Source organism: Psammomys obesus, unplaced genomic scaffold (assembly GCF_907164565.1).
Source record: "Psammomys obesus unplaced genomic scaffold, mPsaObe1.curated_primary_1811, whole genome shotgun sequence".
Taxonomy (NCBI): Eukaryota; Metazoa; Chordata; class Mammalia; order Rodentia; family Muridae; genus Psammomys; species Psammomys obesus.
Window position 1 is genome coordinate 6,848,281 of NW_026594418.1, and position 25,893 is coordinate 6,874,173.

Below are 25,893 nucleotides of genomic sequence, written 5' to 3' on the forward strand. Positions count from 1 at the left end.
GGTCTCCTCCCTGCCCCTTTCCAAGTCCACTGATAGGAGAGGACCTCCTCCCCTTTCATTTGACCCTGTTTTATCAGGTATCTTCACGGCTGGCTGCAAAGTCCTCCTCTGTGGCCTAACAGACTGCTCCTCCCCTGGGGGGGGGGGTCAAACAGCCTGCCCTTGAGATCCTGTTAGAAATAGTCCATGTTCCCTTTACTTTGGAGAACTACTTGGTTACTGAGCTACCACAGGCCACATCCGAGCAGAAGTTCTAGGTTATATCCATAGATGGTCCTTGATTGAGTGTCAGTCTCAGAAAAGACCCTGTGCCCGGATATATTTGGTCCTTGTAGAGCTCCTATCCTTTTCATATCATACTAACTTCCCTTCTTTCATATGATTCCATGCACTCTGCCGAGGGTTTGGTTATGAGTCTTAGTGTCTGCTTTGAAACACTGCTAGGTAGAGTCTTTCAGATGCCTTTTGTGGTAGACTCCTGTCATAAGTTCAATGCACATCCCATTTGTCTTTCTAAATGAGGATTAATCACCTTCGCCTGTGTCCACTTTCTTGATTATCTTCTTTAGGTGTGTAGATTTCATTATGTTTATCATATCTTGTAGGTCTATATAAGCGAGTATATACCAAGTTTGTCTTTCTCCTTCTTGGATACTTCACTCAGAATGATCTTTTTTAGATCCCACCACTTGCCTGCAAATTTCATGATTTCCTCATTTTTGATTGCTGAGTAGTATTCCATTGTGTAAAAATACCACAATTTCTGTATCCATTCCTCCGTTGATGGACATCTGGGTTGTTTCCAAGTTCTGGCTATTACAAATAAAGCTGCTACGAACATGGTTGAACAAATGTCCTTGTTGTGTACTTGAGCAAATTTTGGGTATATACCTAGGAGTGGTATAGCTGGGTCTTGAGGTAGCACTACTCCTAGTTGTCTGAGAAAGAGCCAGATTGACTTCCAAAGTGGTTGAACCAGTTTACATTCCCACCAGCAATGGAGGAGGGTTCCCTTTTCTCCACAACCTCTCCAGCATGTGCTATCACTTGAGTTTTTCATCTTGGCCATTCTGATGGGTGTAAGGTGAAATCTCAGGGTCGTTTTGATTTGCATTTCCCTAATGGCTAATGAGGTTGAGCATTTCTTTAAGTGTTTCTCTGCCATTCGATGTTCCTCTTTCGAGAATTCTCTGTTTAGCTCTGTTCCCCATTTTTTAATTGGATTACTTGGTTTGTTGCTTTTCTGCTTCAACCAGAGAACTTCTTCAGCTGATAAACACCTTCAGCAAAGTGGCAGGATACAAAGTCAACTCAAAGAAATCAGAAGCCCTCTTGTATACCAAAGACAAAAAGGCTGAGAAAGAAATTAGGGAAACAACACCCTTCACAATAGCCACTAAATAACATAAAGTACCTTGGTGTGACTCTAACCAAGCAAGTGAAAGACCTGTTTGAGAAAAACTTCAAGTCTTTGAAGAAAGAAATTGAAGATCTCAGAAGATGGAAAGATCTCCCGTGCTCATGGATTGGTAGGATTAACATTGTGAAAATGGCCATCCTGCCAAAAGCAATCTACAGATTCAATGCAATTCCCATCAAAATACCAACTCAATTCTTTACAGACCTTGAAAAAAAGATTCTCAGCTTCATATGGAGAAACAAAAAACCCAGAATCTCCAAAACGATCCTGTACAACAACAGATCATCTGGAGGTATCTCCATTCCCGATCTCAAGCTGTACTACAGGGCAACAGTAATAAAAACTGCATGGTATTGGCATAGAAACAGAAAGGAGGATCAATGGAACCGCATAGAAGACCCAGAAATAAACCCACACACCTATGAATACTCAATATTTGACAAAGAAGCCAAATCCATTCAATGGAAAAAAGACAGCATCTTCAACAAATGGTGCTGGACCAACTGGATGTCTACATGCAGAAAAATGAAAATAGATCCATATTTATCATCCTGCACAAAACTAAAGTCCAAGTGGATCAAGGACCTCAACATAAAACCAGATACTCTAAATCAGTTGGAAAAAAAAGTGGGGAACAGCCTAGAACTCATTGGCACAGGAGACAACTTCCTGAACAGAACACCAACAGCACAGGCTCTAAGAGCAACAATCAATAAATTGGACCTCATGAAACTGAAAAGCTTCTGTAAAGCAAAAGACACTGTCATCAAAACAAATAGACAGCCTACAGATTGGGAAAGAATCTTCACCAATCCTTTATCTGACAGAGGGCTAATATCCAGTATATATAAAGAACTAAAGAAGCAGAAAAGTAATATATACCTTCTTAAGGTAAAGTTCTGGGTCTTTTCTAAGCCAATACCTAAAGACAGGATCAGACAGAAATAAATATTAAAATGTTTATCATCCATTCCTCTGTCTATACGCTGTGGTGCAGAGTTAGAGATTTAGCTTCATCTGTGGTTCTGCCACTTTCCACATAAGTGATCCTGGTCATGTTATATGATGTCTGTGAGCCACACTATGATGGTTCATAGGAGAAGAAGGTAACATCCCCCAGTGAGGCTGAGGACCCTGACAGACTTGTGTGCCTGGCACAAATGAGGTATTCAGTCAACAGTTGCCTTTGATATTTTTTTTTAAAGTGTCATGACAGACCATTGCTTTCCAGGCATGTTATAATAAGCAGATCATTATAGCATGGAGAGAAAGGCACAAGCAAACAAATAGGACCAGAACTGAAGAAATGAAACCTACAGTAAGGCTGGCCTGTAAGGAATATCACGTCTAAAGTGTCCAGGAGGAAGAAGAGAGTTGGAGAACTTCCTAAAGAGACGTCATTTTTGGTGGTCTGATAAGTCTGGCAGGTTATATCATCAAGATGTCAGGAAGTAAACTATTTGATTCTATAAAAAAAAAAGACATTGTGTTTGAAACGGGACCCCAACCAATGGCTGAGAGTGTTTAGAGGACAGAGAGAGGCAGTGTTAAAGACATGGAAGGCTGATCGTCAGGACAGATGCAGCCACGGCAGTGAGGATGATGATGATGATGGCTGTGACTTCCAGTGAGCATCCATTATGAACTGGGCACTCTGTTCTTTTACATTCTCTCCTATAGAAGTCACAACACTGCAAAAAGTGGCTTAGGTTCCATGTGAGAAAACTGAACTTTGGAGTAGTTGGGGATAGGACAACAGATATGCCCGAGACTATGCAGCCAGTAATCATGCCTCCACACAGGAACATGATTGTGGAGCAGTGGGTGGGATGGGAGTTGCAGTTCAATGAACATGGGCCTTTCTCATGACTCTCCAATCAATTTGCATAGGGCACTCATAGTGAAACTAATACACGCTTCTTCTCTTACCTCCACTGGGAGCACTGAGGAGCAAACTCTGAGCTTCACACGTGCCAGGTAAACTTGCCTAGGCATAAGCTAGATCCCGGCTCTACTTACTATATTTCTTTACACCCTAAGATTCTTTTTCCTCAGTCCTAATGAAGACTGGTTTTATAGGTACATGTAGGCCTAAGGCTAAGGAGAGCTTAGTTGCCTTGAATGTCAACTAAAGGCTGGCTGTACCATTTCAGACATTTATCTTAACTCTATCCTTTCAACTCATACAGAAGTTATCTCACAAATCCACTATATTATACTTGTCACCTGGAGAACTTTCCAGAGAATCAGGTATGGATAATTAACTCAAAAAACTCAAGACATATTTCATCATTCTCTCATTCTTTAAAAAAATAAAAACAAACAAACAAAAAAACCTCAACAAGATATGGAATAATGTGTAATAACATAGGAGTAAGTGCAGGCGCAGTTCACAAAAGTACACATTACATGTGTACTTTTACATGTACATATGGCATGTAAATGTACATGGCAGTTCTGAGCCAGGTGGGTGTCACTTAGGAAGGAGAGGCGGAAGTATCCAAGATAAAGGAGAAAATAAAGGAGAAAAGAAAGAAATAAAAGAAGGAAAAAAAAGAAAAAAGGAAAGGAAGAGGGAAAGGAAGTTATATACATGAAAAAAATATAAATCTAGAAAAAAAAACATATGGTATTAGTTGAAATGTAGAAGTCTGCAGGCATGGTGGCACATGCCTTTGATCCCAGCGCTTGGGAGGCAAAGGCAGGTGGATCTCTGTGAATTCAAGGCCAGCCTGCTCTACCACATGAGTTCTAGACTAGCCATGGGATATACAGTGAGACCCTATCTAAAGAGAGAAACAGAAAGAGAGAATAAAAACAGTGAGACAGAGACATAATACATACATACACATACACATACACATACACATACACATACACATACACATACACATACACATACACATACACATACATGGAGAAAAGCTAAAAAGGAAAAAGAATACACCAGAGTATAAATGGGTTGATTCTGAGTGGTGGAAATTTTACTATACTTATTGACATTTTATATATTTGTTGTTTTGTTATGATTTTTGTAAAATTAATTTTAATTGTTTGTGTGTGTGTGTTTGTAGATAGATGCTTTGGGGTGCCCTGGAGCTGGAGTTATAGCAATTGTACACCTCCTAACATGGGTTCTGGGAATAAAACTTAGGTTCTCTGCAAGAGCAGTACATACTCTTAACCACCGAGCTATCTCTCAAGCCCCTACTTTTTATATTTGTTTGTTTTTATTATTCATTTTATTTATTTATTTATGATAATTTATTCACTTTATATCCCAATTGTAGCCCCTCCCTCTTCTCTCCCACTCTCCCTCCTTCTTCCTCCCTATCCCCCACCCCTAGCCACTGAAAGAGGGAGCCCTCCTCTGCCATCTGACCCTAGCCTATCAAGTCTCATCAGGACTGCCTGCATACTCTTCCTCTGTAGCCTGGCAAGGATGCCCTGCCAGGAGGAAATGATCAAAGAGTGGGCAGCCAAGTCCATGTCAGAGACAACCCCTGCTCCTCTTACTAGGACACCTACATGGAGACTGGTTGCCTATGGGCTACATCTTAGCAAAGAGCCAGGGTCCTCTCCATGCATGGTCCTTGTTTGGTGCATAAATCTCTGTGGGACCCCCTGTGCCTAAATTTGTTGGATTTGTTGGTTTCCTTGTGGTGCTCCTGTCCACTCCAGATCCTTCTATTCCCCCAATCTTCCATATAACTCCCAGCGCTCTGCCCAAAGTTTGGCTCTGAGTCTCAGCATCTGTTTTGATCTCCTGCTGGGTGGAGTCCTTCAGAGAACATGTATGGTAGGTTCCCATCTGTTCCCTCTCTTCAACTGCTTCTGCTATCTATTCTATTTGCTCTTCTGAATGAGAATTAAGCATCTTCCCTAGGGTCCTCGTTATCATTTAGCTTCTTTAGGTCTGTGGATTTTAGTAAGGTTATCCTGTATTATATGGTCCAACTATGTTCATGTCAGCTTTATTCATAACGAGCAGAATCTGGAAACAACCTAGATGTCCCTCAACCAAAGAATGGATTTTAAAAATTGTGGTACATTTATGCAATGGAATACTACTCAGCTATTAAAAACAAGGAAATTATGAAATTTGCAGGCAAATGGATGTAACTAGAAAAGATCATCCTGAGTGAGGTAACCCAGACCCAGAAAGACACGCATGGCCAACCATTGGGCAGAGTGCAGGAAATTTTATGAAAGAAGTGGGAAACAGTAAGATCTGGGGAAGACAGGAACTCCACAAGGAGAGCAACAGAACCAAAAAATCTGAGCATAGGGGTCTTTCCTGACACTGATACTCCAACCAAGTACCATGCATGGAGATAACCTAGAACCCCTGCACAGATGTAGCCCATGGCAGTTCAGTGTCCAAGTGGGTTCCATGGTAATAGGAACAGGGACTGCCTCTGAAATGAACTGATTGGCCTGCTCTTTGATCACCTCCCCCTGAGGAGGGAGCAGCCTTACCAGGCCACAGAAGAAGACAATGCAGCTACTTCTGATGAGACCTAATCGACTAGGATCAGAAGAAAGGAAAAGAAGACCTCCCCTATCAGTGGACTTGGGGAGGGGCATGCGTGCAGAGGGGGGAGAAAGGGAGGTATTGGGATGGGAGGAGGGAGGGAACAACAGGAGGGATACAAAGTGAATAAAGTGTAATTAATAAAGAAAAAAAGATTTGAAAAAAACAACAAAAAAAAATAAAAGCACACATTCTATTTAAAAGAAAAAATGACTAGGTAAATATAAAACAACACTAATTTTCTGTCTTATACTCATACATTGAAATTAAAATGTGGGGTTTTGTTTTAAAAAATCATATTTGCAGATAATGAAACCTTTCTTAAAAGAATAAAAGTGCTGGCTCTCTGGAAAATCTTAGCACATTTTGGAACTGTTTCTGGATTGGGCTCAGCCAACCCTCCTATTTTCTGTCATGTAACTGTAACGCTATGGTCCAGCAGTCTGCTGGCCTGTAGTCATCAGAGCTATTTAATAATTTCCTTAACACTCTGAAGATTTTGTCATTGTCTTGACTACCTTGTAGACCAGGCTTAACAGGTCTTTGGGTCTATCAGCTGTCAGACTTCTTTCCGGCTGTCCATTTCCACAAGGTGATGTGGTAAAACAGAGGACCACACAGGCGAGGGCTGGTTTTAATTGTCAAACATTCCCACTGTGTTTGGTTTCCCCCCTCTCCCTGATGGACTCCAGGAGAACTCTTCTGTAGAGAGCTGCTCCTTCACGCCTTCCAATCCAAACAGGAGCCAACGCCCACAGCATATCCCTCAAAGAAACAGGTCACAAGCCACTATTGGCCTATAACATCTCAGAACCCAAGAAGAAAATAGGTGCCAACTTGATCACAAAAAACATAGGAAATATCAAAGGACCCTTGTTACTGTCTCACAGTGGCCAGCATATTAATTTTCTGTTCCAAAATACCTTGGCAGCCATTTTACTGCAGGGAGCCAGAAAGGGAAAAGTTTATTTTCGAGACATTACCACCAGGAGAGGGGAGGGAGAAACCCCAGTCTTACACACACAAACAGGGCTCTACCTCTGACTGCATACACCCAGGCAAATGGAGACATTCCTGGCATCTTGTTCCCCAAAGTTCCCCAAAGGGATCTATTCAAAGCTGTAATGAGGGCACCTGGCTCTTCCACCTGCTGTTTGCTTTATTTTAGTAGGTAGGCAGATTCAGTCAGATTCATTTCTGTAAAACCATGCTGCCCTAGATGACTGTACTGAAACCCCATCAAAGGTGCTTTGTGAGGGGTGTCTGGATTACTAGAAAGACATTGTGACAGTTTTCAAAGAACTCTGATGAATGCAATGTGAGGCTAATAAACACAAGATAAAGAGGATAGACAATATGCAGATAGACAGATAATAGATATAGATAGATAAATAGATGATAGATAGAAGATGGATGGAAGGGTAGATGGATGGATGGATGGATGGATATACTGTGACAATGAAGAAGGGTCAGGGTGTCTAAGAGGAACATTGACCTAGGCATAGGAAAGAACAAAAAAGTAAAAGAATCTGGAGCCAATTTCAGTTCTATAAAAACAAAAGCATTTTGACCTCACTTTGGGTCAATGTCGGAGGACGTAAATTGTATGGAAAAGACTCAAGCCTTCCAAAAGCTTCTTCATAAACCCTTTCCTTGCCTAAAACAGGAGCAATCCCTCCATCTTTTAGCTTTCCTCTCTTTTCAGAAATTTAATTTCTGAAAATAAATTATCTCTATTATATGTGTATTCATTGATTTCTTTTGATTTTGGCAAAATGAATGAATAAATCAGTCCTAAAAAAAAAAAAAAGTCTGCTAGAAGGCCAACTGGAAAGATTTTCTGATGAGGGTCCAGGGCTTTGGTGTTTGCGTTGCTGCCTCCCCACGAACACTTCAAGACCGTGGTCTTCCCCAGATCTCTCTGAGGATCTAAACAATCTTATGAAAAATCTACACCCATCACTAACACTTTTCATCTTACCAGACCATGGGGAAACCTCAAGATTATACACATCTCGTTCCCTGAAGGAAATAGGAGCCCGAAAATAGAGCTGGACAGTGGTCGCACATGACTTTAACTCCAGCCCTTGGGAGGCAGAGAGGCAGGCGGATCTCTGTGTTCAAGACCAGCCTGGTCTACAAAGCAAGTTTCAGGACAGTCAGAGGTGTTACAAAGAAACCCTGCATAAGAAAGCCTCAGCTAAGATTTGAAACTCTCAGGACAGGCTTACAAAGAAAGAAACATACATTCACCTCACAGGAAGAAGTGTGCAAGGGGAGCTGATTACAAAAGGCGCTGAACTGGTTACTTAAAGTATAACATGCAAGGCCTGGAGGCATGACTCAGCAGTCAAAAGCACTGGCTGCTCTTCCAAGGACCTGGGTTTGATTTCCAGGCCCTAGAGCTGGAAACCAACCTTCACAGGTGTCTGTAGCTCCAGTTCCAGGAGATCCAGTGCTGTTTCCTGACACCAAACATGAGTGTTGTGATTTACACACATGCACATACCCATATCCGTAAAAAAAAAAAAAAAAAAAAAAATACAACACTAAAATAAATAAATGTAAATACATACACAATCTACAAGAACTTATTAGAAACGGAGAGCCTGGGACTTTCTCCTGAACTGACTGAATTTTAACAAGACCTGCTGTTTGCTGGATTTTTTTTTTGAGACACACCCCCAGATACTTCAAGTCCCTTTATCTCTCCTGCCCCAAATGAATGGAACACAGCTTTAACTGCCATTATCAGGTAAAAGCAGGCCTAACTGCTTCAACTGGTATCAAGTTGGGAAGAGCTTTTTGTTGTTTAAAAAAAAGTGAGGTGTTTCAGAAAACATTATGAAAGTACTCATACATATACAGGAAGAGGCGAAATGTGGATTTCGGTTACAGTTAAGTTTGATATGAGTCAAATGACTAACAGTTACCAAACACTGGGGAAATAAAGACAAAAAAAAAAAAAAACTTTTAAAGAAAATAACGTGATTTAATGATGACATAAAGAGAAACAGCAAGTGCTGTTTTTTATGCACAAAAGTCTAAAATATAGCAATTTAAAAAAAAGCAGGTACAAATAAGAACATGGTACATAAAAAGGAACTGCAATATTAAATTGTAGACAAGCATTTACGTGTCATTGAATAAGATGCTTGAGACCACTTAAGGTCTAGAAATCCATTCCTCAAAACATCTTCTGCAAGACCCAACAGGGCAGAGAAACAAGTCTCATTCTCCTTAGAAACAAAACATCAGATAGCTAATTGGTGGTAGGAAGTGTAATAGGTTAAAGGGCTCTGTACCTGTGCCCAGAACCTCACAATCAGCTTCCTGTGAAATCCCTGCTTCATAAACATCACAGAAGAAATGGGCCAAGAATAAGCAAAAAATGATTTTGACGGTTTTTCCTCTATTTTTGTAGCCAAATACAGTTTCAACAAGGGCCTCTTTCTGGAATCTTGGCTAATAGAAGTGAGAAATTGAAATTTTATTTGCATTTAACCTAATTATTTATAGTAAACTGAGAGATTCAGTTGAGCTACTGAAAAACTTTAGGTATACTGAAAACAATTTGAATACATGAACTCATTTTTCCGGGTGTAAAAGTTGTATAACTAAAAATTATTTCTAGTAGCAATGTAATGTTCTGACACATGCTATAAGTGGATATACTAAAGTCCAGATATTAAGTATTTATGTGAAAAGGATACAAAATTTCTCAATATTTTTATATTTACTATATGTTAAAATTGGTATTTTAAACATATTGATTTAAGTAAAATATATTAAAAGTATTGTTAATATTGAATCAGTCCAACAAAAGATACTATATTATATTATTTCATTTATATATGGAATCCAAAAATTTTATTTTCACTTCTGTCTACAAAAGTAAAAATATTTCTATAGCTAGAAAAAAATGATGGTAGGCAGAATGAGAGAAGGGAATGAGACAACGTGGGTCCAAAGAGACAAATCAGCGCACCTAAAAGCAGCAGCTGTGACATACAGTGTTTGGTCTACCGCCATCAGTAGTATCCCACGCTAAGGATTTCTGTTAAATGAGCTAATTCTCACCACGGGGAGAGAAGATGGGTAACTATGTGACATGTTAGGTTTTTTTTTTCACTCTGTTGACCACCTTACTCTTACATGAACCGCATGATATCACGGTTATATGTTGAATATGCATGATAACGGTTTTATGGACATGAATGTTTCTGTGTGTAAGGAAGCCAGGGGGCAACCTTAGGTGTCATCTTCAGGACTGTCATTGACCTTCTCTGAGACAGGGTCTCTCAGTGGCCTGGAGCTCATTGTGGAGGCTAGACTGCCTGGCCAGTGAGCCACACAACCCCTCCATCCACAGTGCTGGGACTACAAGTGTTCACCACCACACCTTGGCTATTTTATGTGAGTACTGGGACCAAACTCGAGCCCCACTCCTTGCTAGACAAGTGTGTACCAACTAAGCCGTCCCTTCATGACCACAATAACATTTTTAGTTAAATGAGCTTATCCATTTCTTTTTAACTTTGTAAAATGTCTGTAATTCTTAATTATATAGGTGGTTTGTGTTATATTTCCTTTAGACAGCCCTGCTCATGTGCTATTCTGAAAGAATCTGTAATTTATTTCATTGTTTATGTGCAACAAAGAAACGGAAAGTCCTTCAATCTGGGGTTACTAGTACTTACCTTTTCTATCAGGCATGCCTCGCTTAAAAAGGAAAGACACAAACTCTGAAAAACAGCAAGACTGCCATTTCTCCCTTGCCTGTTCCCTGGTATGGTAAAAAGGTGAGCAGAGCCAAGCTCATAAAAACATGTAAATTCTACAATACTTCCCATCGATACACAAGCGTTTCAGGAATGCATTCTACAAAGAGAAACTCACATCATTTTCGGCTTCTTTCCTTCAGATGGGGAAAGGGTCCTCAGCTGTTCCTCCTCCTTTGCTGCTAAGTGTCCATGAAAACTGCTGGTCATTGAGGGACCCGTCAGCCTGTTGCACCCTGCCTGCCTTTCAGAAGCTACATGCACTGGCAGGTCCATTTCAGTAACAACTGAAGTACTGAGTACTGAAGTACTGAGTACAGCTAGCTCTTCTCATCTTCTGCCTACCAAATAGAGAACAAAGGCTCACAGCCTGGGTTTCTGGTGTTAAGAAACAATCTTGGGGGTGTCAGTCCTGGTCAGCTCCCATTCATCCTCCCAGATGCTGCTAAGAATTCCCTGTTACAGGAAACCTTCCGAAAGACCAACCACTAAGGCTCAAAATCAATTTTCCCTACCATTGTTCTGTCCAGTCAGTTTCAAGGAAAGCAGAATCATCCAGAAACTCATCCCCTACCCTGTGTTTTCCCAGCTTCCACCTTACCACAACAGAATCTGTAACAAAAGCCCTAGCAAGGATAAAGATTTTTAACAGGTGATGCACATCAGTCATCCTAGGTCTGAGAAGCTGTGAGAGAGAGATCTCAGATTGGAGGCTAGCCTGGGTTACATAGGAAGACCCTGCAAAGAGAGAGGTAGAGGAGGTAGAGGAGAAAAAGGAGGAAGAGGAGAGGGAGAAAGGAGGGAGTGGGGAGGAGAGGGAAAGGAAAAGGAGAGGAAAGAGAGGTGAACAAAGGAAGCGAACATGAAGCCAGAAGTTTAGGTCTAGCGTGCTATGGTCCAGGGTGACTATATGGTCCTGAGCTGCTACCCATCCCGCCTCAGGGCTTAAGTTAGAAATAGTTTTGAGATTTTAGTTTAAGTCAATTTTCTCACATAAGACAAATACAGCGTGTTTTTTTCCTCTAAATTTGTTTTCTTATTTGGAACTGCCATTTACCAGTGCAAAATAAGTGCTCACTGATCGCGCACACAAAATGCAATAAAGCACCTTCCTTTGTAAGGATGATCTTAAAATTTTAAGACTCCAAGTACTACAATCCCTGGCTCTGTGCATTGACTATAGGCCTGCACTACCCTGCATTTTCACTTGCATGATCTTATTTCAACCAGTTCTCAAACAGAACAGCCATATGAACACAGGTTTCCAAAATAATTTAAAAATAGACATAGACTTCTGTTTTAATATAGTCATTGGTGTTGATGCATTTAAGGTGATAAACGGAAAGTTTCTGGCAGTTAAATGGGTTAACAGGTTTTTCACGTCAAATAAAACTAAATAATCTTACAAACAGGTTATTCTGGAGGCAGCTTTCCAAGAACTGCCACTTACTTCCAGTTAACAGAAAATTGTATTCTTAGAAATCTCTATGCTCTTTCCTCACTGCACAGTACTGGGGGGGAAACTATGGCTCTTTGAGGTGGTGCATATCAAATACACGTGGCTTAGTGTGAAAATGTGAGGGGATTTTTGCTAATGCTTCATGGTTTCCCAGAAGATGTACAGAAATGCTCTTAGAAATATTTTGCATAGGTATGAAGTAAGTTTGCAATGCCCAGATAATTTTTGTACAAAGTATTTATTTATTTTATAGTATAATTGAATCATTTGCCTTCCCTTTCCTTCCCAAACTGTCTCATTTATCCTCCTTACTCTTTTTAAAGTTCTTTTAAAAGTTTTTCTTTTATTACTTGTTGTTGAATATATATATTACTAAATACACAAATACAATCTTCTCAGTCTGTATAATGTTACTTCTGTGTATGTTTTCAGGACTAGGATCCTCCCTGAAGACACCGTGAAGACACCAGAAGGCACCTTGCAAGCTTCTAAAGAATGGAAGCAACCAAGAGTTCTTACCTAGCTATGATGCCTATGAACTACATCAATGACCAGCCCGGCCCAATAACCCTAAGGGTACAATAGTGGAACACATACACTGGCAGTAACCAACAGCTCTCTCATAAGACTTCAGACATGTCAAGAGGAAACGCATGTCCAGTACTAGAGACCTAGCCAACTAACCAGGGCTAGTGAAGTCATGGATCTTGGAGGAGGGCCTACAACCACCACTTTATTAAACCAGCCAAGTCAAGACTGGCAGTGACATGATGGGCAAATTATTCCGTGCAACGTCAGGTGGACACTAATGCATGGTGGCCACAGCCATGTTAGAAGCACAGCCGGCTAGACTCCAGTGACTGTAGCCTAGGCACCCGTGTTTAAGGAGATCTTAATTGTGGATAGTTGATGTCATCAGTTGCACTGGCTCCTGTGGTTTAGATGTGGTTGTAATGTGTCCCCAAAGCTGTATTAAAACTTAATTCCCATCATGGCAATATTTAGACAGTAGAAACTTAATTTAACAATAATGTTTAGAGGTTAGGCCTTTGGAACATGATAGGACTAAATAAAGGTATTAGGGTAAAGCCTTCTTGACTGAAACCTACCTGATGTCTTCATAAAAGCAAGATAGAACAGAAATACACAATCTCTCTCTCTCTCTCTCTGTCTGACACATACACACACACACACACACACACACACACACACACACACACTTCCCATCTCTTGACAACAATGTCTTTTAGCCCTCTTTAGAACACTTCCAGCAAGGCCATTGTTCGAGGAAGGCTCCCGATCTTGGTCCTTCAGAACTATCAGTCAAAGGAAATCTCTGTTCATATAATGCTAGCTACCCATAGGTATTTTCTTAGATTAAAGTAGAAAGAAAAAAAAATGTGAGCTTGATGGTATTTTATTTGATCAATTATTTATGATTTGAGAAAACAAATTCATAAATTATGGATCCTCATTTACTAAAAGATCCCATCCAGTATTGCAATGCTGTTATCACTATTGCAGAAAGCTCAGCACAGGGCTCTACAGAGCAATTCCCTGACTTCACAGCTATGGAAAGTCACTTTTAGATTGTTTTTGTGAACCACACTCTCTCAAACCAAAGCTCTGTACATCTATTACTCAGCGGTCTCTAGAGGGAATATATAATATATATATATATATATGCATTTATATATATATATACATATATGCATTTATACACATATATGTACATATGGATGCAAAACAGGTTAATTAACTTGGCTTATATACTGGGTGGCTGGATACTCACAAAATGGCTATTGGCACATGGAGGAGCTATAGAAATGAGTAGCTTTTCCAAGATGTAAGCTGCAGGAAGGTGAGATCAGAGATGAAGAGCCTGACCGAGACAGGAGGCCTGGAAACCTTGTAAATTCATCATCGTGGGTCTACATTGAAAGGCTTAGGAAACTAGTATTGGATGTCCACAGGGAATGCAAACAGCATCAAATGCCTTTTCAGAAAGAACCAAGCCTCCCCATTCTTGCTGGCCTCATCTTCCTTTTGCTTTTTTTCTTTCCTGGCTTCCCTCCTGCCTTAGCTACTACCCCTCATGCCAACTGTCTCTGGAAATGCCTTCACTGTCATGCCTAGAAGTGTTTTCACAACCTCTAGGACTTTCTCAGTCCAATCAGATTGGCAGAAGAATAACCATCATGGTTCACATTGTCTCTGCTGTCCAGGATACCTTTTTCCACTGCCTAGCTGATACCCCAGCTGTACCTAGTCAATATTATTTTTTCTTTCAGATAACAACTCCACACAGATGCAACTCACAATATCCTACATTAGTTGTATCATGGCTTTTTCCTTATTACAGTTATCTATCTGTTCAGTGTTTCCCTTCCCTGATTGATTAGCAATTCCATGAGGTTCAGGGTCCTTTCTGCCCTGTTCACTATTGGAACAAGAAGTGCAAGTATAGAACAGTCTGATTTCCCTTATTTTATGCAAGTGTAGGGAAAGGACAGATCTCAGGAGCGAGATGCAAAAATAAAATTAGCAATTAATATACATTAAGTAAATTATGTCTCAGGCACTAGGCTAAGAAGATTGGCACTGAAAATCGTAGCAGGACACAGCTGCTGTTCAAACAATTACAGTTATCTTATTTCAGTCAAAACACAAATGGCTGGTAAAGCAGGAGCAAATCTGGGTTCTGAAAATAGAAAATGTAAAATTCCCCTAGCTGGGCTTCCTTGTGTGGCCTCAGTGAAAGAGGAGGCACTTAGTCCTGCCATGACTTGAACTGCCAGGGCAGGTTGGTAGCTATGCAAGGCCTCTCCTTCTCTGAATAAGGGGATGGGAAAGTAGGGGGAAGGAGGTGGGAAGGTGGGACTGGAACGAGAGGAGAGGAGGGAGTGTGGACTGGGATCAGGATGTAAAGTGACTGAATGAATGAATGAAAAAATAAATGTGTAAATAAATAAATAAATAAATGGGAAAAAAGAAAAGAGAAAAGAGAGAAAGACAAAAATTGGAGACAAAAGAGCAGCCTTTCTCCTTGACTTTTTTTCCTTCGTTATTCACCATGTCCCTAACTCAACAATCTGCTTTCTGAAGTGCTTTACATCTGAAGACAGAATATAAAGCCCTTACCTAGAATTTTTGGAAATATTGCGATAACTGGGACTCTTTCTATTCCTTCAAAAAGAATGCAATAAGCATGTCCTGCTGGAAGCCCTGTGCCGGCTACTCTGAAATACATACATGATCAAAGATAATCTGTGCTACCTTCAAAATCATGAACACTTAGTTGCTTGTGTACTCTTATCCCCCCACCCCCCAATTTAAATCGGCGCTCAAAGTAATGACAGTGGCACACTTTGGTGCTGAGCTGGTAAGAGAAACTGAGAGAGTCGTTTCCATGACTCACTTTTGCTCACGCTTTCTTGAAGCTTCATTGTTTGACATCCCACCCTCATTCTCACCACATCTTGGCCACAGCACTGCGTCCTGAGATGACAATGATTAAGCCCAGATCCCTGAATAAGAAACAAAACATTCTAGGTTTTCTTAGTTATGATTTAAAAAAAAAATACTAGCCTCTGAAGGCTAGTTTGTACTCATGCAATTAACACTCACTGACCAACAAAGATAAAAGAAGGATGATTTTTAAAATGTGTTCACTTTTGTCACTTTTAAAAATACTTTCTATTTTTTGAAATTAAAATATAATTACATCACTAACCCCTTCCCTTTTCTCCCCTCAAACCCTTCCATGTACCTCTCCTTGCTCTCTTTCAAATTCATGGCCTTTTATTCTGTTTTTTATTCAGAGTTCTTATCACTCAAAATGTTGCAGTTCTTAACTCATTAATACAAAAGCTAGCTTTATAGAGATTCCTCCCCCTTGAGAGCAAGGAATGACAACCGATGCCTGGCAAGTAAGAAGAACCACCAATTCCACCTGACTTAGCATCTCTATTTGGGGAAGGATTGTTTTTAAGGAATAGAACAAAAGCTTGTCTTCTCCAATTTATTTCTTTGGTGTCCTAAATGTTTATTATACAGGTCCTCCTTGCTTGGTTAGAGCTCTCCTAGGGTATTTTTCAAGGTTATGGGGTATAAGTACTATTTAAAGTACAAGGTTTCAAGGTAGAAAGATACTATTTTCCTAACTTTTTTCTCACATTGTTTATTATTCATATGTAGGAAGGCTATTGAGTTTTATGTGTTAATTTTATACCCAGCTATTTTGCTGAAAGTGTTTATCAGCTGTAAAAGTTTCGTAGTGGAGGTTTTATGGTCATTTATGTATACAACATAAATATAATAGTCAGCTATATACAATGATATCATAAAATAAATTATATTTTCAAATAAAAACATTTTGACTTCTTCCTTTCCTAATTGTATCCCCTTGATCTCCTTCAGTTGTCCTATGGCTTTAGCTAAGACTTCAAGTACTATTATTTTGAATAGATATGAAGAGAGTAGAAATCCTCGTCTTTCTCATTTTAGTGGAAATGCTTTGAGTTTCTGTCCATTTAGGTTAATGTTGGCTGTGGACTTGCTTAAACTGCCTTTATGATGTTGAGGTATATCCCTTGCTTCCCTAGTCTCTCTAGAAATTCATCATGAAGGGAAGTTGGATTTTTTTTCTAAGGCATTTTCTGTATCAAATATGTGTGTGTATTCCTAAATATATAAATACAACCTGCTCAGTCTGTGTGTATAGGTCTTTAAAGCTGACTATCTAACATGTCAAAATGGAAGAGGGAAAGCTCATGAGGCCTCAATTCTAGACAAAAAAAAAAAAAAAAAAAAAAAAAAAAAAAAAAAAAAAAAAAAAAAAACACTACAGGCAACTAAGGAAGGTAGAAAATGGGATAAGTCTTCCTTAGCTAGGAAAAGCACATCTAATAGCAAATGGCCAGTTCTATGTTTTTCAGACAGGGTTTTACTATATAGCCACAAACTCTCTAAAACCCACAGCCCCAAAATCACATTCCTGCTTCACACTCTCAAGTCTTAGGATGTCCATTGTATGCCACTGTGCCAGACTCAACAGAGGTTTTTCTAACAGAAGCTGGTCCTAGAGAGGGAGTGTAACTACACTTCTCCACTTCCACATTTCTCTGCTTCCACATTTCTCTGCTTCTAGAAGGACACCTCATGGAGTTGAGAGTGATATGATAGAGGATAAGCAGGGAGTTTGGAAGGTCTCGGGAAGCCACAGAAGTAAGAGAAATTGCTAAGAGAAATAAATGTAAGTAGAACACGAATTGCAAAGCAGCTAGTGTTTCTATGGTGTGTGTCAGCTCTCCCTCTCCACATGGTCGTAACTCTAGGCATGTCAAGGAAGCTAAAGGGCATCCAAATGGAAGAAATAAGCTACACTAAATTCTTATGACTCACTGGAGAGAGGCAGAAGTAGGGATAATTAGTCTTCCAGGGTAATGTTTGGAGTCTCTGATAGGTCAGCGATAGGTCAAAAACTTTCTGTGCCCATGGAATACCCCTGTGGCAGAGTTTCTACCTAGAGCCAAAAAGTGTTTCTTATGTTCAGAATAAAGACACAGGGAGTAAAAACACTGAGTAGAAGGTATATGTGCCATGGAGTGCTATAAACCAAGTAAGAGAACACAGCACATAGACTTCAATCTGCCCCATTAAATGGGAATGTTTGTGTCTTAAGAGCATCAGTGTGTTGTACTAAACAGCTCAGCTGGTCTATGCCCAATGACTCCAATGGATATGTTTTCTGCAGGACAGACTTAAAAGGAAAACACAAGCAACTGACAATAACAGAAAAAGCAATGGAGCTAGTGAAATTTCTTGGAAAGGGAGAAGAAGGAGCCATCATTTAAGCCATCACAGAAGCTTCTTTTCCCCTTCCAAGAAAATTTAACATCTAAGAATTCAAGCACGCTCTGTTAAGTTCTGAAGAAAGTAGAAGGTGCTGCTAAGACTCCTTGGGTAGGGCACGTTTGTCTCTCTTCAGGAAAATCTGAAAGACTTTAGATGATGAGAATCACAATTCCCAGCATCCAGTAAATATAGTCCTGTTGCCTCACCAGGAAAACCTGGAAAACTAGACTGCACAGGCAAATTGCTCAGGACTGTCATTCGGCTCAGTTTTTCTATAAAGCAATCCACAGCTAAAGGTGTCCTGGGGGCCAAAAAGTGGAACCTGGTGGGTGGCCTGGATGGGAGTGTGCACTTTGTAGCAGAAAGACAAAGAGATGAAGTTTTGGCCATGAGAGGCTTCTGAAGGAGGTGCTCAAACTCCAGGGAAAAATGCCAGTCCACATCAAGACTTAATAATCAACAATGAGCATCTACACAGGTGCCAGCCTTGGCTCTGTTAAAGGGAAGCTCTAATTACTTTAGGGAATGTGTTATGATACCCTAAAAAACACAAAGAGAAATACTTCAAAGGTGTGAGTAACAATAAAACCTGAATATGTAGTGACTTAAGCTTGTTAAAGTATTTTCACACAAATGATTATGTTGAATCTTCATAGCTCTGAGGGTAGAAGAAAATTAGATATCCTATCATTACTGCTTTGCCTGCCTTCCAGGCTTGTTATGAGGCTAGCAATGAGGGAATAAATAAAAATATCTTTCCACAACAGGGAGAACTGACTTGGCCCCTCTACTCTAGACAAAGGTCCATATTCACAAGAAGCCCACACACATGATGGGAAGGTTGCCACCTCAGACCCTCAGACATCTTTGTCACCAAATGACTCATTCCATCTTTGTAATATTTGTGGTCACTTAACCCAATTAAAGCTAGCATTTCTGGAATGCTCATTCACCAGAAGAAAGCTGGTTTACTTCCCCTGCCCTTAGTTCTAATCTTCTGTTTGATTGCTCTCTTGAAACAGCCACACCTTAATCTAGCAGCTTGATCCTTTGGTATTAGAGTCCTCACACTGTCAGAGGGAGACCACAGAGTTTTTCATTACTGAGAATGGCTTCACACTGTCCCAACTAATTCCACAGCTCCTGTACCTAAGGCTCAGGGATGATTTCAGAAGAGGAAGCAGAACGCAGAAATATTGTAAGTACCAGAGGAATAGAAAGTTTGCTGTGAGACCGTGTCTGACCGAAAAACCAAAAGCTACATCCATGATGTCTCACCAACATGGCTGCCTAACAACAGTTAAAGAAAAAGAGGCCATGAATTTGAAAGAAAGAAAGCAAAGCAGGGTATGTGGGAAGGTTGTGGGAGAGAAAGGTAGAGATGGGAAATTATGTAGCTATATTATAATCTCAAAACATATTCTTGAAAAAAATATAAAGAATGGCTTGATACCCAAAATTACAAGTACAAATTTTCCATCCCCTAACCCTTTTCTCCAGTTCTTTCCCGACTTACCATGCTCACACCCACTCTTCAAACTCATGGACTCCTCCAAGTTCCTGTTTTCACTTCCTGGGTCTATCAGCCTTTCTTAAAAGAAACTACAAGTCACTGGACATCTGAACTAGTCACTCCCCAGTGCCTTCAATTGCACTTATGTTTCTCAATATTGCATTTACGTAGCAAACTCTCACCACAAATCAGTTCTATTCTGGAACCTAGAAGGGTGAGCACTGAGTCAAATGTTAGCCACCCAGATTACTGTCAGAACAAACATACAGTGTGTGACCTCAGGATCTCAAGAACTTTCCTCAATCTTTGTGTTTAACTAATTCTATTCTCTACTCCCCTAGGTAAGTGTTGTAAACTGGTTTCAATAACCTAACATTCATTTCTGTATCTACTGAAGAATTTTATAAAGGTTTTTCCCCTTCTTTTATATAGACAATATACTTTCTTCTTCATTTCAAGAGCTGATGGTTCAAGAAGAGAAAAAATAGTCTTATGATATCATAAAGGTGATTTTTCAAGAGTTCCTAATTCTCCTGAGACCAGTAAATAAAAATGTTCCTAAGGCTCATGCAACATTCTGTTGGTTACAGAGGCTCACTTACTTAAATGACTCAATTTATGCAAGGACTTCGGAAGTTCTGTTACAATCCAGATCTCTCCTCTAAGTGCCATGAAAACTTCAAGTCAAACATTTACACACTGTCTGAATAGAACCTCAAAAATCACATGCCTGGCTGGAGAGATGAGTAATGCACTTGATATACAAGCATGAGGACCTGAGTTCAAATCCCCAGGACTCATGAAAATTCTAACATGGTAAAGTACATATGTAATCTTAGTGTTCCTACAGTGAGATAGAAGGCAAAACCAGAAGAATCCTTGGAAGCTCACAGGCCAGGATGCCTGTGAACTACAGAGGCTCTGCTCAAACAAGGTGGAAGGCAAGAACAGTGCTCAGGGTTGTTCTCTGACTATAAACATGCCATGACTCACTTGTGCCTACATGCAAATGAGAACACACATTCGTATATATGCACACACACACACACAGCTAAAAAAAAAAAAAAAAAAAAAAAAAACAAGCCACAATTAATCTTTGTGCTTCCCTTTCCATCTTTGCCTCTCTGTATCTTTTACACAGAGACATATGAGAGAATGTGCATGCACAAACACACACACAAACTTCTCTTATCTCCCCTGCACTAAAACACCACCCAAGTTCCACTCCTTGAGAGAGAAACCTGGCAGTCATCCTTGTTACTCCTCTGCCTCACCGGATCCATCAATAGTTTGTACCCACATCATCTCTTAATCTCTCAAGTCCAGTCCCTTGTCCTTGTTCACATGTAGAAAGTAAAGCTGGGAGAGGTCAGGAGATTATATGCTATCATACAAGTAAGCGGCCAAGCCAATTCAGACTCCCGTCTGCCTTTCCAAAATGCATTCTTGAAATTAAAGCATTTGATCTTGAGATTTTTTTATGCCAAACACACCAGTAAGAAACACAAATGAGACTACAGCAACTGATGGATGGCCAAGAAGGTTCACTACAGCCAGGTAAGGAAGTGTCACCTTCATCTAGTGCCAAGTCACAAGCGATAGAGCCGCACAGCCCAGCTGGGTTTTGTTGTTTTTTTAAAAAGTATCTTAAACATTCGATTTTACCAATAGAGACTCGGGAGCCAGATGCTGGGGTGAAAGCTTGCTAGCTCAGAGAGGCAGAGAAAGCACCCAGCTGACCTTCTTCCTCAGCTGACATCCCCCCCACCAAAAAAAAAAAAAAAAAAAAAAAAGCTCTCCTTCTCCATGTCATCTCAGATAATCCCCAAACTGAATGTCTCTTCCTGTTTCACTCGGAATGTGGCAAGTGTCTGAAGATTCCAAAGAGGGCTGGTGAAATTGCCTAGCTCCACTGGTAAGGGTACTTACTAGCAATACTGACTACCTGAGTTTGACCCCTACAATCGCCTGGTGGTGAGAGAAAATGGACCTCTACAAACTGTCCTCTGGCCTCCACGTGCATAAGCCCACATGCACGCACCATGCACACACACACACACACACTCAATCAAATAAGATTAAAAGCTTTATTCGCAATAGCCAGAATCTGGAAACAACCCAGATGTCCCTCAATGGAGGAATGGATACAGAAATTGTGGTACATTTACACAATGGAATACTACTCAGCAATTAAAAACAAGGAAACCATGAAGTTTGCAGGCAAATGGTGGGAACTAGAAAAGATCATCCTGAGTGAGGTTATCTCAGAAGCAAAAAGACACACATGGTATATGCTCACTTGTAAGTGGATATTAGACATATAATATAGGATAAACATACTAAAATCTGTACACCTAAAGAAGCTAAGCAAGAAGGAGGACCCTGGGTAAAATGATCAATCCTCATTCAGAAAGGCAAATGAGATGGACATTGGAAGAGGAAGAAAACAAGGAACAGGACAGGAGCCTACCACAGAGGGCCTCTGAAAGACTCTACCCAGCTTTGTATCAAAGCAGATGCTGAGACTCATAGCAGAGTGTAGAGAATCTTATGAAAGAAGGGGGAGATAGAAAGACCTGGAGGTGATAAGAGCTCCACAAGGGGAGCAACATATCTGGACACAGGGGTCTTTTCTAAAACTGATACTCCAACTAAGGACCATGCATGGAGATAACCAAGAACCCCTGCACAGATGTAGCCCATGGCAGTTCAGTGTCCAAGTGGGTTCCCTAGTAATGGGAACAGGGACTGTCTCAGACATGAACTCAGTGACTGGCTCTTTGATCACCTCCCCCTGATGGGGGAGCAGCCTTACCAGGCCACAGAGGAAGACAATGCAGCCATTCCTGATGAGACCTTATAGGCTAGGGTCAGAAGGAAAGGCAGAAGGACCTCCCCTATCAGTGGACTTGGGGAGGGGCATGGGAGGAAGAGGGAGTGAGGGCAGGATTAGGAGGGGATGAGGGAGGGAGCTACAGCTGGACTACAAAGTGAATAAATTATAATAAAAAATTAATGAAGTATATTATTTTCCTTAAAAAAAAAAAGACTAAAAAATTTGAGGACCTTTATGACCCCAAAGTAAAATTCATTCCCTAATAAAGAGCTGATCTGCATTTAATTCAAAACTCTTTTTGTAGCATATATTAATTAGTTTTTAGTTATCACTGAAAGAAAAAAAAAAACACCTAAGAGAAGCAAATCAAGAGAGAAGTAGTTTGTAGTGGAATACAGTCATCCTGGAGAGAGGGCCTGTGGCAATGGGGACTTGCAATGGCCACTTCTCACAACTTAGAAGATCAGGGAACTGAAATATTTATCACTGAAGTGCTGCCTACTTCCTCCCAAGATAGCACTGTTGGCTGAGATCAAGTGTTTTCGAATTCATGAGTTGGGGGGAAGGGTGTCTCAAATTCAAACCATAAGAGGGAGCTTTTGTAAATGATGAGTATAATAAGGATGGTGTAATAAAAATAGCTAACATTTTGAACACCACAGGGTCTGCACAGGACTGAATTTTATAGACTTGAATAAATTCAGTCTTCACAACTATTGCTCATATCTACAGAGAAAACTGTAGACATTAGAGGGAAAATGACCATAGCCATACATCTTGTACATATTTAAATGAATAGACATATCTAATCTAAAAATAAAGTAAGAAAAATGGTCATTATCTAATTTGTTTATTCCAAATAAAATACCCTTTTAACATAAGACTGTTCTTCACCCAGTGATAGAATGATGTAAACAGATGAATCTTTGTAACTGACAGTCTTGATAAAGTATTCATAAACATAATTCCAGTTGTGTTTAAAAAAAAATCGATTAGTGGCCAAAAAGAGTATAAACTTTTTAGAGGTATTTGTTTTCCAATTGTATGTATTTTATTTTGTGAGTATGAGGAATGCTTTGCCTGCACGTATGTGTATACACAGTGTGTGTGCCTGTGTGCATGTATACACGCCATGTGTGTGACTGGGGCCTGGGTCAGAAGAAGGTATCGGATCCCTGGATTTAGAGTTATGGAGGTTGTGAGCTGCCACATGGATACTGGGAAGCAAACCTGGATCATCTTCAAGAAAAGAACGTGCTCTTAGCCCCTGACACAGCTCTCAACCCTAAGATCCTTATTTTTTGTACTCATGGTGCTCACCCCTCACTTGTAAACATAGAGTTGTTTTTCAAACTTAAAGGGTAAAATGAAAAAAAAAAAAAAAAAAAAAACTGAACGCAATTCTTCATGGTATTCCCCATGGCCGGTAAAGGACAGAATCCTTTTTTGATACATGGGTTGTTTTTCCCAGAGTTCCAGAAAGGGGAGGCCTGGGAAGCAATGCCAGACTCAGAGCCTGAATCAATCAATCTCTCTCTCTCCCTTTCTCACCTTCTCTCTCCCTCTCTCTCTCTCTGACTGTCATTAGTACTAGTTGCCAAGTGTTCCTGTTTTACCAGCACCTTGTTTGACCCATGTGTATAGTTCTGACTAACCAGTTATATGATCACATGTTTTAAGGGCTGGAGAGGTGGCTCTGCAGTTAAGAGCACTTACTGATCTTCCAGAGAAGATCTATTCTTAGCACCCACACTGTGGCTCACAACCAACTCTAACTCCAGTCCAAGTGGTGATTCAACGCCCTCTTCTGGCCTCCACAGGCACTGCACACATGTGATATGCAGATACACATGCAGGCAGAACACCCACACACATGAAATAAAAATAAATGAGATAAATAGAAAAGTGTGGTTTTGCTCAGTCCTTGATAAACTGGGGTGGGTGGGAAAGGGAGGTCCCCTTTTCTCAGGAAAAGGGGAGTGGGGAAAGAGGGTGAAACCGGCAGGGTAGGAAGCATGGGGCTACAAGGGTGTAAAGTGAATAAAAAATAAATTAAAATAATTTTTAAAAAGAAAACGTGTTTCACTTCCATATCAGATATAAATTATAATACAGGTCTCTCCAAAGCTTTTGGTTTTTAACTGCTATAATGATCAAAGGGAGGCTGTTCCATTAACATGTGTTCTGGAGGAAGTTCAGCAAACAGCTACATGCAGATCTGGGTAATCTTATGCCATGAGTGAGAACTGTTTTGTTTTGTTTTGTTTTTTATGCACTAAGACAGGCTGTTTTTTTATCACAGCATAACAAGACTTATCCTGACTAATTTAACCACTTTGTTTATAGCTTAACTTATTCAGTAGCCTTGCTGAAAAATCCAGGGGGGAACATGGATTCAAATGTTACAAAGTCCTTCTAAACAAAATAATTCTATTTGTATTCTTGTTACATTCCTAAGTTCACATGTCTTTGCTTTGTAGCCCAGAATGACCTAGAACTCATGTTCCTCGAACCGTAGTTTGAATTATGAGATTCCAGACATGTGCCACCAGAACTGGCTTCTGTTTTCTTTTATTACACTCTGTGTTAGTGATGGTGTTTATTAGAAATACTAAGAAAATGTGTGTGTGTGTGTGTGTGTGTGTGTATGTGTGTGTGTGTGTGTGTGTGTGTTCTCTTTATCCTTTCTATCCCAATCACACTGTTTACCAGGCCCCAATTCTCATGGTGTACTCAAGTGTATGGCGTGCAATAGGTGTTCAGTAAAGATTTGACATGGATGAAACTAAAACATATAACCCTCAAAGATTCGAAAATATATTCAAAGAAAAACTTCTATCATTTCAGAATTCTGATGACTAGCATGGGATCAGCCACACCCACTCCCAAGGAATTAATTATCTATTTTCCTAGCCCTCTGTAGAAACACAGAAAGAGTGATAATTCTCAGGAACAAGTGTTTTCTCAAGTCATCCTGAAGTTTACGGCTATGGGGGTGGGGAGCAAGGAGAAGAAAAGAAAAAGCAGGGAGATGTGAGCAATTTTGCTGCTACACGCCTTAGCTGACTATGCACTAATGACTATTTAAAGACTCGTTAAACTAATCTTTTCCCAAAAATCTCTGGTATGAATAAAGCAAGTTGAAAAAGTCACATTGGTAAAGCAATTGCAATAATCCACGAACTTCACACTGTAAGTCTATAATACAAAGATTGCACCAGTCTGAAGTCAACAGTCAACAGAAGTAGAGAAAACTGCTGAGAGTGGATTGTGAACATCCTCATGACAAAAAATATTGATGTGCATGTAAGGTGATGATTGTCAACTCCCCTGACTCAACATTTTCTTTTTTTTTTTCTTTTTTAAATTTATTTATTTTTTTATTAATTACAGTTTATTCACTTTGTATCCCAGCTGTAGCTCTCTCCCTCTGCCCCTCCCAATCCCACTCTCCCTCCCTCATCTCCTTCCATCTCCCTCCCCAAGTCCACTGA

The 25,893-nt window shown here is 40.1% G+C and overlaps 1 long non-coding RNA gene across 1 annotated transcript in view; it reads left to right on the forward strand.

Moving 5' to 3' along the window:
- Nucleotides 1-13,298, forward strand: part of LOC129685404 (uncharacterized) — a 45,999-nt gene extending 32,701 nt beyond the window's left edge. The window contains exon 2 of the long non-coding RNA XR_008721479.1: nt 12,627-13,298. This is a non-coding gene — a long non-coding RNA (uncharacterized LOC129685404). The remainder of the gene's footprint in view (nt 1-12,626) is intronic.
- The last annotated feature ends 12,595 nt before the right edge of the window (nt 13,299-25,893 follow it).